Consider the following 17,695-nt stretch of genomic DNA (forward strand, 5'->3'; position numbering starts at 1 on the left):
TGGGTGGGGAAAAAGTCAATTTACCCGCCAGCCGCAATGGCGGCTTTTCGCGCCGTAGCGTCCCATTCCCGCTTCATTAATTATGCAGCCACGGGAAACATGCCACCTCGCTGGCAGGCGGCCTCCGATTTGCCAGCCATGCCATTACCTCACCGCTTCCTCATGCTGGGCGCCATATTTAAACTGCAGCCACGTGCACACTTCTCAATGCTTGCAGCCCAGGGCTGCTCCAGTGAAGATATGGCCCCAAAAGCCAAGAAGAGTGCAGCGCACCCCCCCTATTCAGTGACACATCCCCAGGATGCCACCTGGATGCCGTGGAGGCCCGACGCGATGTCCTCTACCCCCGCTCTGGCCACCAAAGACCCATCAGTCTCACCGCTCTGGCTTGGGGGGTGGTGGCAGCAGTGCAGTGCCAGCACTACACACAAAAGGTTGGCCATCCATCAAGTGCGGAAAAACAGATGAATGATCTCATCCGTGCCACCAGAGTAAGGCAACCATCTCGTCACTCTAAACTCACACACACACAAGGCCATCACACATTCAGTGGCATCTCACTCACTGCCAGCTCAAGGGACATCACCACTCACTCTGTCACACACATCCTTACATCTCCATCTGGCCTCATCTCCCCTGGAGACTGCCTCCTCAGCCCTTATCAGCTTGAGGCCACTTGCACAGATCAATATGTTCCCCTGCACACCCTGGGATACGCCCCCTCCCCACCTTCCCCAGTACAGCCCTTGCCCTTCAGCCTCTTCCCTTAGCCGAGGCCACTTCTCCCACTTCCCCAAGCAAGCCCAGCCCTGCCTTACAGCTGATCTGGTAGGTACAGACCTGCCCATGAGCCCCACTAAACATGATGTGGTGCTGCTTGCAAAGCCCAGGGCTGATGACTGCGAGTGCTGCCCGAGGCAATTTAGGCAAACAAACCTCAAAGTCCCGAGCGAAGTCAGCTCGCCGTGAGTACATCGCTTATGCACAGTTGTGAAACACGCCGGGGTGATCCCGGACGATCCAGCGGGGGAGGATGATCCAGGCGAGCAGGGCTTGTAATGAGATGCTGAAGTATTGAAATTAGGTTCCCAACGTGTGGCAGCAGGAAACGTCGGGTGGAGTGGATGATCGCAAACTGGTTTCACGATGGCATGAAACCGATCTTTGGCCTTCTCGCCATGCTGCTACCCCCGGCCCTCCCGCCTGCCGTGACCCCCGAGGCCAAAGGGGCCGGAAAATTCCAGCCAAGATCTCAAGCAATGAAGCAGCCCTAAAAAAGCAAGAGCCATTTTCTTTTCAAGCAGAAAACACAATCCTGTACGTGAGAATCCGTTTTAATCGTCTCCTAAAGGATTTCTTGTTGATAAAATTTAACAAGTCCAAACGCATCCTACAAACGGATTCCCTATTTGATGACAGGAACCTCAAGAAGTTAGATTTTGTAAGATACCGTGAGATGACTTAGCTTTGTGAACGGGTCAAAGCAATTAAACTTCGTGACACATCCACATGGTTCAGTCTATTCAAGAGCTATATGATGAACAAAAAGAAAGATTGGAGACATATAAGTATAAATATCTCCTAATGTCAGATCAAACTGGGTTTGCTGCTTGCTCATGTTTTATCATAGAGTCCTTACGACACAGAGGGCAGGATTTTTCAGTCAGTGTGCGGGGGCGGGTAAAATGGCGCCAGGCGTGCGTCCTGACGTCATTGCGCTGCCTTGCGATGTTTCGTTCAGTGGGCACGCGCAGGAGCTGGCTGTGCACCCGTCGATATGTAAATGGCCTATTAATGCCATTAAGGAAGTGATTAATGTAATTAACACTGCCCGTCCAACCTTAAGGGATGAGGTTTCCTAATACTTTTATTAATTAAGTAAAAACATTTTCCTAAATGTAAAAACATGTCCCAACTCATGTGACACAGTCACATGAGGGGACATGTTTAAATAAAATTTTAAACCATTTATTCATCAATTACAATAGCGATTCAATCTCCCCGAGCCAATCACGGGCGGCGATCGGGTCCGCAACCACTCCCGCCGAGCCCGCCCACTGCCTGAAAAAAATCAGGCCAGAAAAATGCTATTCGGCCCAATGAGTCTATGCCAGTCTTGATGAAAGTAAAGCAATCCCAACTCTAAAGCCTAGGAGAACAAGGGCAGCAGACGCATGGGAAAGCCACCACCTGCACATTCCCCTCTGAGTCACATACCATCCTGACTTCGAAATAAATCACCTTCACTCCTTCACTGTCGCTGGGTCAAAATCCTGGAACTCCCTCCCTAACAGCACTGTGGGTGTACCTACACCACATGGACTGCAGCGGTTCAAAAAAATCGGTTCACCACCACCTTCTCAAGGGCAATTAGGCATATGGGCAACAAATGCTGGCCGTCCCAGTGATGCTCATATCCCATGAAACAATTAAAAAATACTAGAAAATAGCTCTCTAAATTTTCTAAGCCATTTTCTTTTTTTAAAAATCAGGTTACTTGCAGGTGCTGGCCTAGATTCATTCAAATGCTTATTTTTTGTGGAAAAAAAAGTTTTCAGCTGTGATAATCAAACTGCCCTAAGTTAGTAGTCTGAAATATACCAACGGATATATTTGAAAGAAAACATTTTTGAAAATTTAAGTTCTAAACTGCTGCTCAATTGTGCTGGCTCAAAGCAGATTTTACATTTGATGATGTGCACAGAAACTGAAGGAAAAAAACTGCTGTCATGTTCCAGTATATTATGAACTTTCAGACAATATGTTAAAAATTTGAACACAAACAGACTATTAAAATGGTGGCTGCAAATCGTGTTACCTTTGGCATTTTGAACTCCAAACAGTCCTCAGCCTCAAGTAAAGACCTAATTAATTCTGGGCATTCACAGTGATCCAGGGAATTTGCACATCCCTTTGTTTAAGGATGGATTGCCATCAACAAAAGATCTACATCATTCCAGCCATTTCATCCTTCTGTTTCACCATGGACAAAAGGGAAATCAAAACTCAATGTGTGTCAGACAAATTTGAATGGATCTCATCGACCTTCTATTGCATTATGATTGTCCCTCATCTAAACTAGACTGGGTGAATTTCAAGGTGTCAAACAACAAAACAGGATGTGCAGTCAACACAACGCCTCTTTTTAGAAAAAATGACTTTGAACTTGTACAGGTGACATGGCGAAGAAGCTCTGCTTTTAAAAGAGTCTGCTTTTAAAATAAAAGCAGGAAGCTCTTCTGCAGACAGAGTCCATCAGAAAGCCATCGAGCCAGCTACAAGTCATCTATGCAGCCAAGGTAATAAACAGCAATACCTTGAAAGTGGGAGAAGGACTCCCCCAACTTGTTGCAACATCAAGTTCACATGAAAACCAGCCTCCTGGAAATTCAACTACAAGAAACTTCACAGTTTACTGAGAATCTTTGGTTTTACAAAACCTTTGCTCTAGCTAAAACATCAACTCATCTAAGAAACTAAAGGCCTGGCGTGATAGAGATTAAGACAAACAAATTGTAATTGCATTGTTTTATCTTCATCTCAAGTAAAGGTGATGGCAGAAGTGGTCAGTGCCAATGCTGCTAATCTTACGTGCGTGATAGTGTGTTTGAGATGGGTGAGGGAGATGTTGCATTTTTTTAACCATGTGGGATAAATGTGTGATAATAAATAACTTTTTAAAATTTAAAACGTGCAAAAAGCTTGCTGCTGGACTTATTAGTTAGGGCAATCACTCTGAGGGTAAGAAAATGCACACCCCTTACATACAAATGTATTGGGCACCAGCAGTAAAAAAAATAGAACATGTAAATTTTGTCCATGACACTTCTCAAAACTAACATCGTTTTGGGCACAATTTCTGTCAGGATTATTGATTTCATCCAAAGCTAAAACCCTTCCTATTGTGTAAACTGCGTGATAATTGTCACTGATAGAAATGGGAAGTCACATTTCTTATTTTGGGACAAAAATCATTACATAATTATGAAAATACAGCTCAAGTTGAATAAACATCAGTAACACATCTGAAAGACAAATTAAGCACATGTCATTTCTTTCATAAAGCAGTACGTTTTCTTCTTATTTTGGGAAATGTTTTTGCAGAAGATAATTTTCTTCACTGCTGGGAAATTCTGTATAATTGGCACTGTGGAACAATTGCAATCTAATTTTATCTTTTGTCAGTTCCCCCATGATTCCCTTCAAATGAGTTTTTGCTCTTGGCCAGGTGTTCTGGGAATCATGTCGAGGGCTAGGACAAGATGTTTTCACTGAAGGAAGGGGCAGTTAACAAGTTGAGTCACCTTGCCTTAGTTTTCTGCAGTTCCTTAATAAGAAGTAGCAGTGAGGGCAAATATTATTGCAGGGGTACAGTTAAGCAGCCTTGGTAGTTAGACCATAAGACCATAAGACAGAGGAGCAGAAATTAGGCCATTCAGCCCATTGAGTCTGCTCCGCCATTCAATCATGGCTGATAAGTTTCTCAAACCCATTCTCCCGCCTTCTCCCCGTAACCTTTGATCCCCTTACCAATCAAGAACCTATCTCTCTCGGTTTTAAATACACTCAGTGACCTGGCCTCCACAGCCTTCTGTGGCAATGAATTCCATAGATTCACCATTCTCTGGCTAAAGAAGTTTCTCCTCATCTCTGTTCTAAAAGGTCTTCCCTTTATTCTGAGGCTGTGCGCTCAGGTCCTAGTCTCTCCTACTAGTGGAAACATCTTCCCCACGTCCACTCTATCCAGGCCTTTCAGTATTCTGTAAGTTTCAATCAGATCCCCCCTCTTCCTTCTAAACTCCATCGAGTATAGACCCAGAGTTCTCAAACGTTCCTCATATGTTAAGCCTTTCATTCCTGGGATTGTTCTCGTGAACCTCCTCCGGACCCTCTCCAGTGCCAGAACATCCTTCCTGAGATATGGGGCCCAAAATTGCTCACAATATTCTAAATGTGGTCTGACCAGAGCCTTATAAAGCCTCAGCAGCACATCCCTGCTTTTATATTCTAGTCCTCTCGAAATAAATGCCAACATTGCATTTGCCTTCCCAACTACTGACTCAACCTGCAAGCTAACCTTAAGAGAATCCTGGACTACGACTCCCAAGACCCTTTGCACTCCAGATTTCTGAATTCTCTCCCCATTTAGAAAATAGTCTATGCCTCTATTCTTCCTACCAAAGTGCATGACCTCACACTTCCCCACATTGTATTCCATCTGCCACTTCTTTGCCCATTCTCCTAACCTGTCCAAATCCTTCTGCAGCCTCCCCGCCTCCTCAATACTACCTGTCCCTCCACCAATCTTTGTATCATCTGCAAACTTAGCCAGGATGCCCTCAGTTCCTTCATCAATGTATAAAGTGAAAAGTTCCAACACTGACCCCTGCGGAACTCCACTAGTCACCGGCCGCCATCCTGAGAAGGACCCCCTTATCCCCACTCTCTGCCTCCTGCCAGACAGCCAATCTTCAATCCATGCTAGTACCTTGCCTCTAACACCATGGGCTCTTATATTACTGAGCAGCCTCCTGTGCGGCACCTTGTCAAAGGCCTTCTGGAAGTCCAAGTAGATAACATCCATTGGCTCTCCTCTGTCTAACCTACTCGATACCTCCTCAAAGAATTCTAACAGATTTGTCAGGCATGACCTCCCTTTGATGAAACCATGCTGACTTTGCCCTATTTTACCATGCACTTCTAAGTATTCTGAAATCTCATCCTTAATAATAATAGTCTAATGGACTAGAAGGGTATGAGTTCTGACTCAAGGTTGAGCAGGAAGCCAATTCTAACCATTATTTGGTTCAACCCTAGTGAGAAACCAATCAAGATGAGTGGAGTTAGGGGGCAAAGGTACAACATTTTTAGCAGGGACTGTAAAATAGTTTGTCTTTCCCTGTGTTCAAGGCAGAAGGACTGTGATAATGATTAAAGAAATTAGCATAGAAAGGGAGGAGGTTCTAAGTGGTCTGGCAGGCTTCAAAGTAGATAAATCTCCAGGCATGGATGAAATGTATCCCAGGCTGTTGAGCAAAGCAAAGGAGGAGATAGCAGGGGCGCTGGCAATAATTTTCAATACCTCTCTGGCCACAGGAGAGGGGCCAGAGGACTGGAGGACAGCCAATGTGGTACCATTATTCAAGAAGGGAGGAAGGGATTAATTAGGGAGTTACAAGCCAGTCAGTCTAACCTCAGTGGTGGGGAAACTATTGGAAGCAATTCTGAGGGACAGAATTAATCTACACTTGGAGAGGCAGGGATTAATCAAGGACAGTCAGCATGGTTTTGTTAAGGGGAGGTCATGTCTGACCAATTTGATTGAATTTTTCGAAAGGTGACAAGGTGTGTCGATGAGGGCAATGCATTTGATGTAGTCTACTTGGACTTCAGCAAGGCTTTTGATAAGGTCCCACATGGGAGACTGATAACGAAGGTAAGAGCCCATGGGATCCAAGGCAATTTGGCAAATTGGATCCAGAATTGGCTGAGTGGCAGGAAGCAGAGGGTGATAGTCGAGGGGTGATTTGTGACTGGATGCCTGTGTCCAGTGGGGTTCCACAGGGATCCCTTGCTGTTTGTGGTATATATAAACGATTTAGACTTGAATGTAGGAGGGTTGATCAGTAAGTTCGCGGATGACATGAAAATTAGTCGGGTGGTAAATAGTGAGGAGGATAGCCTTAGATTACAGGAGGATATAGACAGGCTGGTCAGATGGGCTGATCAGTGGCAAATGGAATTTAATCTGAATAAGTGTGAGGTGATGCACTTGGGCAGGACAAACAAGGTACGGAAAAACACAATGAATGGTAGGACCCTGGGAAGTACCGAGGATCAGAGGGACCTTGGTGTACGTGTCCACCAGTCCCTTAAGGTACAGGGACAGGTAGATAAGGTGGTTAAGAAGGCATATGGGATATTTGCTTTTATTAGCCGAGGCATAGAATATAAGAGCAGGGAGGCTATGCTGGAACTGTATAAAAATGCTGGTTAGGCCACAGCTAGAGTATTGCGTGCAGTTCTGGAATCTGCATTATAGGAAGGATGTGATGCACCAGGGAGAGTGCAGAGGAGATTTACCAGGATGTTGCCTGGGCTGCAGAGTTTTAGTTATGAGGAAAGATTGGATAGACTGGGGTTATTTTCCCTGGAGCAGAGGAGATTGAGGGGGGACATGATTGAGGTGTATAAAGTTATGAGGGGCATAGATAGGGTAGACAGGAAGGAACTTTTCCCCTAAGTGGAGGGATCAATAACCAGGGGTCATAGGTTTAAGGTAAGGAGCAGGAGATTTAGAGTGGATGTGAGGAAGAATTTTTTCACCCAGAGGGCGGTGGGAATCTGGAACTCTCTGCCTGAAAGGGTGGCAGAGACAGAAACCCTCATAACATTTGAGAAGTATTTGGATGTGCACTTGCGATGCCATGGCATACAAGGCTATGGGCCTAGTGCTGGAAAATGGGATTAGAATAGTTAGGTATGTGTTTGACCAGCGCAGACTCGATGGGCCAAAGGGCCTTCTTCTGTGCTGTAGACCTCTACGACTCTAAGTGGAGGAAATTCTGATCCATTCAAGACTTGGGCCTGAACTTTCGTTCTCGTGTCGGCTACGCAGAGTCAGGGAAATTCCCTGCTCCGCGAACCCAACTCTTGAAAAAGTGTCTCGAAAGTTTGGATTTCATGCTGGAAGGGGCCAGCTTTTATGGGAGTCTTGCCCACCACCCCTGTAAAGAGTTTGTAGTTCTGTCCCAGCAGGGACAAAAGAATTAAGCAAAACACAGCCCTCCAGCACTCACCCCTCCACACACTCTTCATGCCCCGTCCATGCCATCTTATGCCACCCAACCCCTTGACCCCTTATACCCTCCACTCCAACGTATGCCCTCCACCGACCCGCCCATGGCCCCCATACCCTCCATGCAACCTATGCCCCTCCCCCCACCCCTATGGCCCCTCATACCCTCCATGCCAACACAGCCCTGCCACCCAACCCCACCCACCCATGGCCCCCATACCCTCCATGCCAACCTATGCCACTCCACCCATCCCCATGGCCCCTCATACCCTTCATGCCAATGTATGCCCCTCCACAAACCCCCTGTGGCCCCTCACACCCTCCATGCCAACACAGCCCTGCCACCCAATCCCAATGGCCCCTCATACCCACCATATCAACCTATGCCCCTCCAACCATCCCCAAGGCCTTTTATAGACCCTATGCCAATGTAGTGCCAACTCTTGTCAACCCATGCCCCCCATCCACCACCCTCTGCCCTTACACCCGCTTGCTCACTCACACAGTTGTCATCATGGGCAGACCTCACAACCCATGCCGAGATTAAGTAAAGTTCTTTAGTGCCTATTGATTAATTCACTATTTAAAAGAAAACACTCATTGATTAAAAATCGAATTGTTTCATTTAACTTCCTTTAATCCCTTATAAGAACAGCACTTGTATTCATAGTCCCAGTTCAAAGGCTTTATAAGCTCTTGGAGCTATCACTCAAACTGTGAACTGACAGCCACCCCACTGTGATAACGCTAGATTGTGCAATTAGTCATGCAGCACTAATCCTGTAACAGTAGCCCTCAGGCTTATGTCAACAGAGAGTGAAATAGCATGCACTAATTTTTTTCAACACTGCAGACAGTTTTTTCCAAATATTTAAGGGACAGGAGATTTAAATGCTCCACAGTTTTACAGTTCCCTTTAGCAACTCACTTTGACAGCTCCCTTGACAGTTCCACTGCATTTATTCACTTTTTACACATATTGATATCATACTTTTAACACTCCCAACGGGCACTTGTCCTCTCCCAAAGGACACCTTACCTCTCCTAATGGTGTCCCGGGACCACATCCAAAAGGATACCTTACCTCTCCGAAGAACTCAGGTCAGTTTAGACATTCTCCTACCAAGTCTTATGTGGACAAGTCATATTTTGCACTCCCTCCTTGTGAAAATCAGATCAGACTGAAGGCAGTTTCACTTTAACATAAGCAGCTGCCCCCGTGTGCTTCGGATGTGAAAAGACTGACCCGCCCCCATTCCCACTCACCAACCCCCATACCTGCCCCCCTCCCCCCACCACCCCGTTGAAAATGGCGGGGGCTGGCTTCAGGGTGGGGCTTCAGGATTTGGGCCTCCAGCACCATTTTAACAAAGATGGAGAGGCTCTCCATCTGCACAAGAATTCAGGCCTTGATGTCAGAAAATGTGACCACGCATAGGTAACAGTGGATTTGAAGGTAGCAATGAAAATACAGAACTGAATATCGTCAGTACTGTACATTCATGGATATTGGATATTGGCTCCGAGTGCAATACGTAAAAGGATGAGGCTGAGGATGGAAACTTGAGCTTCTCCGAAGGTGGTCATGCAAGAACGGAAGAAAAAAAATCTATTATGAGAGATGTATTGGCTACATTTGGACAGATAGGAGTGGAGTAAAGTGAGGGTGATACCTCGAGGGGGACAGAGAAGAAGGGAAAGCAGGAAGAAGGTAGAGTGTCAAACAACACAATAAGTTCAAATGGTCAAGGAGGGATGACATGCTATTCAGCATATGAGTATGACAGTCCAGACTGAGTGACACCAAGCCATTTAACAAACGAGGGCACAGTTGAGTAGCACCATCCTAAACAGATATCCCCCACATCACATTTGTACCATGAGCCACTTAATCACGACCGAACTGAGAACACTGGCTAATCATTCTCTTCACTAGCTCAAGCAACACTAAGGACACTTATGACGAGTCCACCATCACCTCAATTGAAATGTGAACACGGAAAAGGGAAAGATCCTGGTCCATATAGCACAAAGTAAGCGGTGCCTTTGGCCACTGAGCAGAGAAGGGGTCGGAATGGGGGTGGAAAAGGTATCAATCACCAGCATTTCTATCTCATGAGTCTGAATAAAGATGCCAGCTCTTGTCAATGGCTTTTTAAAAATTTGTACATGGGACATGGGTGTCGCCTGTAAGGCCAGCATTTGATGTCCATGCCCAATTGCCCTCAAGAATGTGGTGAACCGCTATAGTCCATGTGGCGTAGGTACAACCACAGTGCTGTTAGGGAAGGAGTTCCAGGATTTTGAGTCAGTGACAATAAAGCAATGGTGATATGATTCCAAGTCGGGATGGTGTGTGCCTTGGATGGAATTTGCAGGTGCTGGTGTTGTCATGCATCTGCTGCACTTGCTTTTCCAGGTGGTAGAGTTCACGGCTTTGGAAGATGTTGCCAAAGGAAATTCAGGGCTGGATTTTCACCATGAATGAGAGCCTCTCCATCATGGTGAAAGTGGCAGACCAGCCAGGAAATCACAAGTCCCGCCCCCTGAACATGACACTTCATATTTTTGCGGGGGCAGGAATGGTGCTCATGGGTTTGCAGTTTACAGAGGTAGCTGGTCATTTAAATCATCAGCTACCTCCATTGAAGGAGGGTTTTGGTAGTCTAGGAATGTGAAACCTGAAGTGTGTAGATTAGACCAGGTAAGAACAGGTCTGAACTTTACGGATTCATATGAATAGCCAGGATAACCCTTTGGACAGGTAAAATACCCATTTGGATCTTTGGGGGAGGTCAGGTGCCCTTTGGAATTGTTAAACCTAAGCATAAATGTGTGTAAAAAGAGCATAAATGCATTACTGTCAAGGTCATTGGAACTGTCAACAGATCTGTCAAAATCAAATATTAAAATTATCATGAGCACCTGTCAAATGGATTTGTCAAAGGGAGCTGTCAGAACTGTCAAGAGAATCTGTCAAGATTGTCAAGAGGATCTGTTAAGAGGACCTGTCAGAACTGTCGAGAGGATCTGTCAAGATTGTCAAGAGGATCTGTTAAGAGGACCTGTCAGAACTATCGAGAGGATCTGTCAAGATTGTCAAGAGGATTTGTTGAGAGGACCTGTCAGAACTGTCAAGAGGACCTGTCAAGATTGTCAAAAGGACCTGTCAAAAGCAATTGTCAAAGCGAACTGTCAAGCTGTCAAGGCATTTAAAAGATCTGCCCTTTAATATTTTTTTTAAAAAATGTCATGAGTGTTACAAAAATAAATTGCTTGCTATAGGTACGGGGCATAGATTGGCATGGAGCCTATGGGGGTCCATGGAGGTAGGTGCAGGGGCATGAGGTGGCATGGATGGGGCATGGAGAGTGTTTGAGGCAGTGAGGGTTGGAGGGATGTTTTTGTAATATTGTTTTTCTTTTCAAGCTTTCAGATAGTGCCGGTGCACAGAGGCAGGCCTCTGCACCCAGCAGCCTCTGCACTCGTTCCGAGTCCTTTGGGTCCAAATTCTAATCCAGCCCTCCCCCACACCCCGGACTGAAAATCCCAACTTCCGGGCCTCTTTTGAGCCGGGTCGGGTTTGCGTTGCTGGGAAATGTCCCAAGTCCGCGCACCTGACCTGGGAGCGAAAATCTGGGCCTCAATAATCGCAAGATGGAAAGAGAACAGCAAACAAGCCTCCACAGAGAGAAGATCAGTGGGGAACAGAAAGGATAATTTGAAAGCTTTTGCAGTGGTATTGAATAGGTGATCTCGAGATCAGCCGTGCATCACTCTTACCAATTTTCCTTTCTACTGTTTTGGTGAATAACGACATATGACATTTGGCTGATGCCATATCACCTATTTTATACAATTGCCATGAGTTTAAATTATCCCCAGTGTTTCTGGATTATGGATTAGCACAGACTGGGAAAGAGCGACTGTTTTCTTTCAACCCTGGAGTGAGATAAAAGGAAATAGATGCCAAACTTCAGGATATAATTTTGACAATTGCAGCAGGCGCTCAATGTAATAGCCATCGAGATAAGTTATGTCTTAAGTAGCTGTACTTAATTTGCAGGAAGGATACCTGACAGTTTAACATGTCAATGAATTGTCCATTATTTGTAAACTTTTCAAAGCATAAGTAGGAATGTAAGAGGAACTTACAAGCTCATCTCTCGGAAAGTCATCGCTAAGTGTTTAGTTGCAACATTATGCCACCTCTCAAAGGAAATAGGGCAGTGATCTCAAATGGAAGGGAGAAATGGATTAATTATTCCTTATTCTGTTTACTCAGAGAAAATGCAAGTCTTGTCCCCTCACTTTAACCTTCCGGAAGTTTGAGTATGGTTCTATTATCTGCCTCGGATTCTGTGCACGTCTGAACTTTATCACCTCCCTCTACAATTGTTCAGAAACACGGTTAACAATTCTTTCAAAAAAGTCCCGTAAAATTTCCAATTTGGTCACCCTGCCCCAGTTAACGTGATTCAGATGTTACTGAAACCCTGCCAAAGGTCATGGGCAGTTCTGCACATGAAATGGCACCTATATCTTTTCCAATATGCAACTTTATCATGTAGACCTTTCTGCAATACACTTGCTGGTACGCAACCTAGTATTCGTCTACTTTCCATGATCAGAGAAATGTGCTTTCGCTGGTCACAGCAACTGCGTTCTTGCTCCTCCCCAACCCAATTTCTGTAAAGCTTTGTTGTCAACTTCGCAAAAATAAACTATTGGATTAAACTCTAAACTAGGAGACCCAATTACGAGCTCCAACTTCGACTAACATTTGTAGCCAGCTTTCTCCTGGGATGCAGAATATATAGAAAATCCATTTTAAGACATACAGCAAATGACTTCAGTCCCAGAACTGAGATGGCCTAGTTATCATTGGCACCAGAGGTAAGATATATAAGCCACACCCCACAGATCTTCATACTATACACAGTTTATAACAAATGGTTAAAAAAAGAGTAAGAAAAGATTAGATCAAATTTATTTCATAAACAAGTATGAAAGAAGGGTTTAGCAGTTTCTTTCTGTATATCTCCCTGTGGTTTGCCTCCAGTTTGTCTCAGGGTTGTGTGGATGCCAATTAATCCAATGTTGTTTGACGTGGCTCTAAATCTACTTCACCGCAGTGGTCTGCTTGAAACAATTTACAGAATAAAAATATTAAGGAGCATATTTTCCTCCAGTCTCTAATGGAGTGAGTAAAAAGTGTTTTCTGCTTCTTGCAAATGTCTGCCTTTCACACCCCTAGCAACATGAAGAGAATGTTACAGCCATCAGACATGGGGCTGGATTTAACAATGGGCGGGCAGGGGGCGGTGGGGGTGAAGTGACCAACTGCTCATGCCCCCAGAAGGCTGGCAATCGACGCACCAGGAACAAGCCAACCCCGCAGCCAAAATGTGCTGGGACCAGCTAAACCAGCTCACAGTGGGACTTCCGCCCTCAGTGGATAGGAGGTCCCACCCTCAAAGGCTGCCGGTTAATCTGACTGGCCGGCAGCTCTGACAGCCCCGACAGCGTCAGAGCTCAGTAGCGTGCGCTGCCGGGATGAAGAGCAGAAAGAAGAGCGTTGGCTGCCGGAGACAGGTAAGTCCTGGGCTCTTAGGACGGGGAGCGATCTAAGAATCCAGCGGGGCCGGGGGTGGGTTGGGGAGAGGTGGGTGGGAGGCCAGGTTTTGGAGGGCAGACAGTGAAGAACAAAGGAGGGGGCGCGGGGTGACATAAATGGGTATGTGTCCCCAATGCGCACAGGCCACCCTCAGAATATGCCACCAATCCCCCCCTCCCCCCACTCCTGCTTTCATCAACTTTGCCTCAAAGAATGGACTGCCCACTCCACCACTCCAGCCCACTTGCCCTCACCAACCATGTTACAACATGGGCAGCGTGGTGTCCCAGTCAATTTGCTTGGTAACAAGCTCAACTGGCCTTTAATTATTTACTTAAATATGGCGGGCGGGCTGCCAATTTCAGTGCCCACCTACCTACTATATCATGGGGGACAGCTCGGGGGTGGGTGGAAAGATGGTGGGCTGGGCACCCCTTATGAACACATACCCAAGAGGGGAGGGGGGAGGCAGATGGGGGGGGGGGGGGGGCGTAAAATCCAGCCCATGCAATTTTTTCTTCGAAATCACATAATTAGTTAGACTGGGTGGTGGAAATGCAAGAGACTGGGCAATGCCAATGGGCATTCCCACATCATTGAAGGGAGAATCACAACAGATCAGCTGAACGTGAGCAATATGGTGATATTTAAATAAGTACCAACAAAATACAGGGAAATAAAAGGAGAAAAACGATCCAAATTGAAATTGGTTCAGAGAGGGAAAACGAAAACAAGAAATTGGCAACTGGATCACTAGCACTTGGTCCAGTATCCAACCCAGTTAATCTCAAGGTAAGCATGGTCATCAATACTGACTTACTTGTTAATTTCTAAGGTGGTATGATCTGCTCTGATGTGGATTGTTTAGGTTGTACTGATGTAAGATGGCTTTGCAACACTTGGCTGCACCTTCACCCAGTGCTTATTAAGTCTATCTTCAGACAAAGTGGAAACCTGGAACTCCACCTCAAAAGGCAGTTGAGGCTGGGGGTTAATTGAAAAATTCAAATCTGAGCTCCATAGATTTTTGATAGGTAAGAGTTTAGAATATAGAACCTAGGTGAGTAAATGGAGTTAAGGTATAGATCAGCCATGATTGAACTAAAAATGAGGGACACGTTTGAGGGGTATCACTGGTTGACTCCTATCTGTGTACCGTTGTGAGACAGTGATACATAATAGCAATAAGATTTCAAGACAAATAGCACTTAAAGATGAATACATCGGGAGCTAATTTGGAGTTAGTTGTAAGTGCAAACAGAAAACTCAGCAGCCAATTTAAACTCCTCCTAATGTTTCTTCCCAGTGAAGACAATGTTGATTCGTTGTGAATCACCTCACACTGAAGTTGAAGGAAATAGCAGAGCCTGATCTGTGCCTCCTCTCCATGACCAGATTTTCCCTGCCTTCCTCCTCCTGTGCTATTCTGCTGTAACCATTTACACCTCCCCCAGGCCCATATTTTACTTCTTCACTTGTCCCATTATCACGCCCTTTTTGCTTTGTTCCATCATCATTTTTGACTTTAATCCTTCCTACCAGAGATTTTCCTACATTGCTCCCTCTTTCCCCCTCAACCCCTGTTCCTTGGCTCCTCACCTTCTCCCTGGCTCCGTACTTAATGCTTGTGTGACCTGGCTGTGCATAAATTGGCTCCCACACTTCCTATATTACAATAGCAACTACAATACATATTCCAATAAATACCATAGATAGAGGTGGATAAGGCTGCCCCATTTGTATGGTCCCAAAAATCATGCTTTTGCATATACTCGGCAAATAAGTCAACCCATCCCCCCTTTTTCAGACACGACATGATATATTCACATCAGTTGTCATCCTCAACTTTCCAACAAATGGATGTTTCACCTACTGGTATCTTATAACTGAGTGCAAAGGATCAAGCAGACAATATGGGCTGCGTTGCAAACATGCACAGGAGTTTAAGACACACCCACAAAGAGCAGTGCCCACGTGGCGAATGACAAAGATGGTGATCATCCACACCCACGCCCACGGTTCACTTTTATAATCGGCAGAATAGTTGATACCCATTTGTGGAGGGATTTTCCAGGGCTTCAAAGGTCGACCCGTACAGCGACATCTACCGTACTTCATTGTCTGTGAGGAACTTTGGAGCAGCCTGTCAGGAAAGATGCTATAGAAATGCAAGTTCCTCCTTTATGTATTGACGCAAAGCTTGTCCTGAAACAGCCATCAATGGTTTTTACCTCGTCTTACTCTCCAACCAGCGCACATTATACAGTGACCTGGTTATCTGCCAGATTGCCGGTTGGTGAAATCATAGTGCATTACAGTGCAAAATGGATTTAAAACGTGACTCGTGTTGGCCAAGGCAAAAATCATTATGCACAAGACAGATGTGTCTGAGGTGGCATGGACATATTTCTCGAGATGTTTCTTTCTTTAAGGACTGCAGAAATGAAATAAAATACAACTTACTCCTACATCTGATTTACAATCTACAGATGGCTACACTTTTGTGTGCATAAACTGACATATTAATCGTGTCACTGAATGATTTTATAGCTGTGAAATTCAAGTTTTCATGCCATGCTTATCTTGCTATTACAATAAATGTGGCAGTAAAATTTAAATATGTTTCTGTCTTTATCAATGTTCACTGTACACCAGAAAGGGGGCTTCTAAAGGTGGCGATCTTGTACTTGAATGATACCCGTATTGTAAGTTTAGTTGGTCTTGTGGCCCATCCATTTATTTCACAATTCGGAGCCTTGAAATTCAACTCCATACTCCCAAATTCCTAAAACAATTCCAATCAGGAGCTACGGCTCACAGTTGATCAATCAGTGGGTGTGGTACACAAGCTCTGGGGGCAGAAGAAGGGGATCCTGCCTTCATACACCGCCTTTCAAATCCTGAGGACCTCTCAAAGTGCTTCAAAGACAACGAGATACTCTTCAAGTGCCATCACTGACACAGCGTATGGAAATATGGCAGCTAATTTGCACACAGCAAGGTTCCATAAGAGCAATGGGTTAAATGACCACAAAACCTGTTTTAGCAATGTGAGTCGAACCCCTTGTCAAGTAGCATTGTGCAAACCCTAACCCAAGAGCTCAGACGGGGCCTCGTTTTGACATCTGATGCAAAAGGTGACACCTCCAACAGTGCAGCGCTCCCTCAGTATTACAGGTGCCAGCCTGAATTATATATGTTTCTGCAGAGGCTGGAATCCACAATGTTCTGACTTAGAAGCAAATGTGCTGTCGTGAAGATGAGGTGCACAATAAACTTTTAGGATTCAGAATGTTCTTTGGCCCAATATAATTGCTGCGCAATAAATCTGATCCAAGCAGCTTTATCAGCAAGGATTAGTGGAGAGGGCCAGTAAATGAGTACAGGAATTACTGAAGGCTGCACCTGGTGACTTCACAAGTTCTGGCCAGAATGGAGATGACTGGGTCATTTCCTTGTCAATTACGCCTGGAGACCATACAACTGTAAGTGGCTGCGATTGAATTATGCTCATAACTTGTACTGTGGACTATCGTCCAACTGCACCTGACCCCAAACACAAAATCGTGCACCTTGTGGTTTCCAGCAGATGATTACGAATTTAAAACTCAAAACACAAGAAATTAAACTCCAGACAAAAACCTGAGTGGAAGGTTAAGCAGCAATGTTTGTAAGAGAAATGGGGCAAAGTCTCCTCGTAAAATGCAAAGCCGCTGCATTCATAGGTAGCATTGCAAGCCATCTAGCAATGAGTGATATGGTGCGACTGCATTGCTAAACAATGGAACAATGTAATAAATAAGTCAAAGACAGATGGAAAGCAATCAGAAAGAAAGGCATTGACCCAGAGGGGATGGGCTGAATGAGCTCGTTCTGTGCTACATCATTCCATATGCAGTTGCGGGCTGATCCTAACTCTCGACCTGGTCAGGGTTTAAGCAGACTTTAAAGATGGTTGCGATCCAGGTTGGTTTTGCTACAATTGGCAAGCATTCCAGGAGGATCTGAGAAGGAGTGGGCAAAGAATCAGCTAGGATTCACATTTCTGATGGTTATCAAGTGATTCCTAATGGTAAAAATCCTGTTGAAAGTGGGCTTCGTGTCAGGGCCTCACTGGCTAAGCAGTGATACCTCTCTTGGTTAACAGCTTGCCAACTGTTCACCACACCTGGTCCCTTGTGAGGAATGGCCTGCAGGCTTATTACCAGAGAGTTGTGGAACTGCATCCCATCGGGGGTCAATGCCCTTCTGAGGGAAAGACACAAAGAAAGCAGTTTGTT

The 17,695-nt window shown here is 45.3% G+C and overlaps 1 protein-coding gene across 1 annotated transcript in view; it reads right to left on the reverse strand.

The window, feature by feature from the left end:
• ccser1 (coiled-coil serine-rich protein 1) overlaps positions 1-17,695 on the reverse strand; it is a 1,189,706-nt gene that overhangs the window by 463,911 nt on the left and 708,100 nt on the right. The window lies entirely within an intron of this gene.

This window comes from Cetorhinus maximus, chromosome 1, assembly GCF_964194155.1.
Source record: "Cetorhinus maximus chromosome 1, sCetMax3.hap1.1, whole genome shotgun sequence".
NCBI classification, from domain to species: domain Eukaryota; kingdom Metazoa; phylum Chordata; class Chondrichthyes; order Lamniformes; family Cetorhinidae; genus Cetorhinus; species Cetorhinus maximus.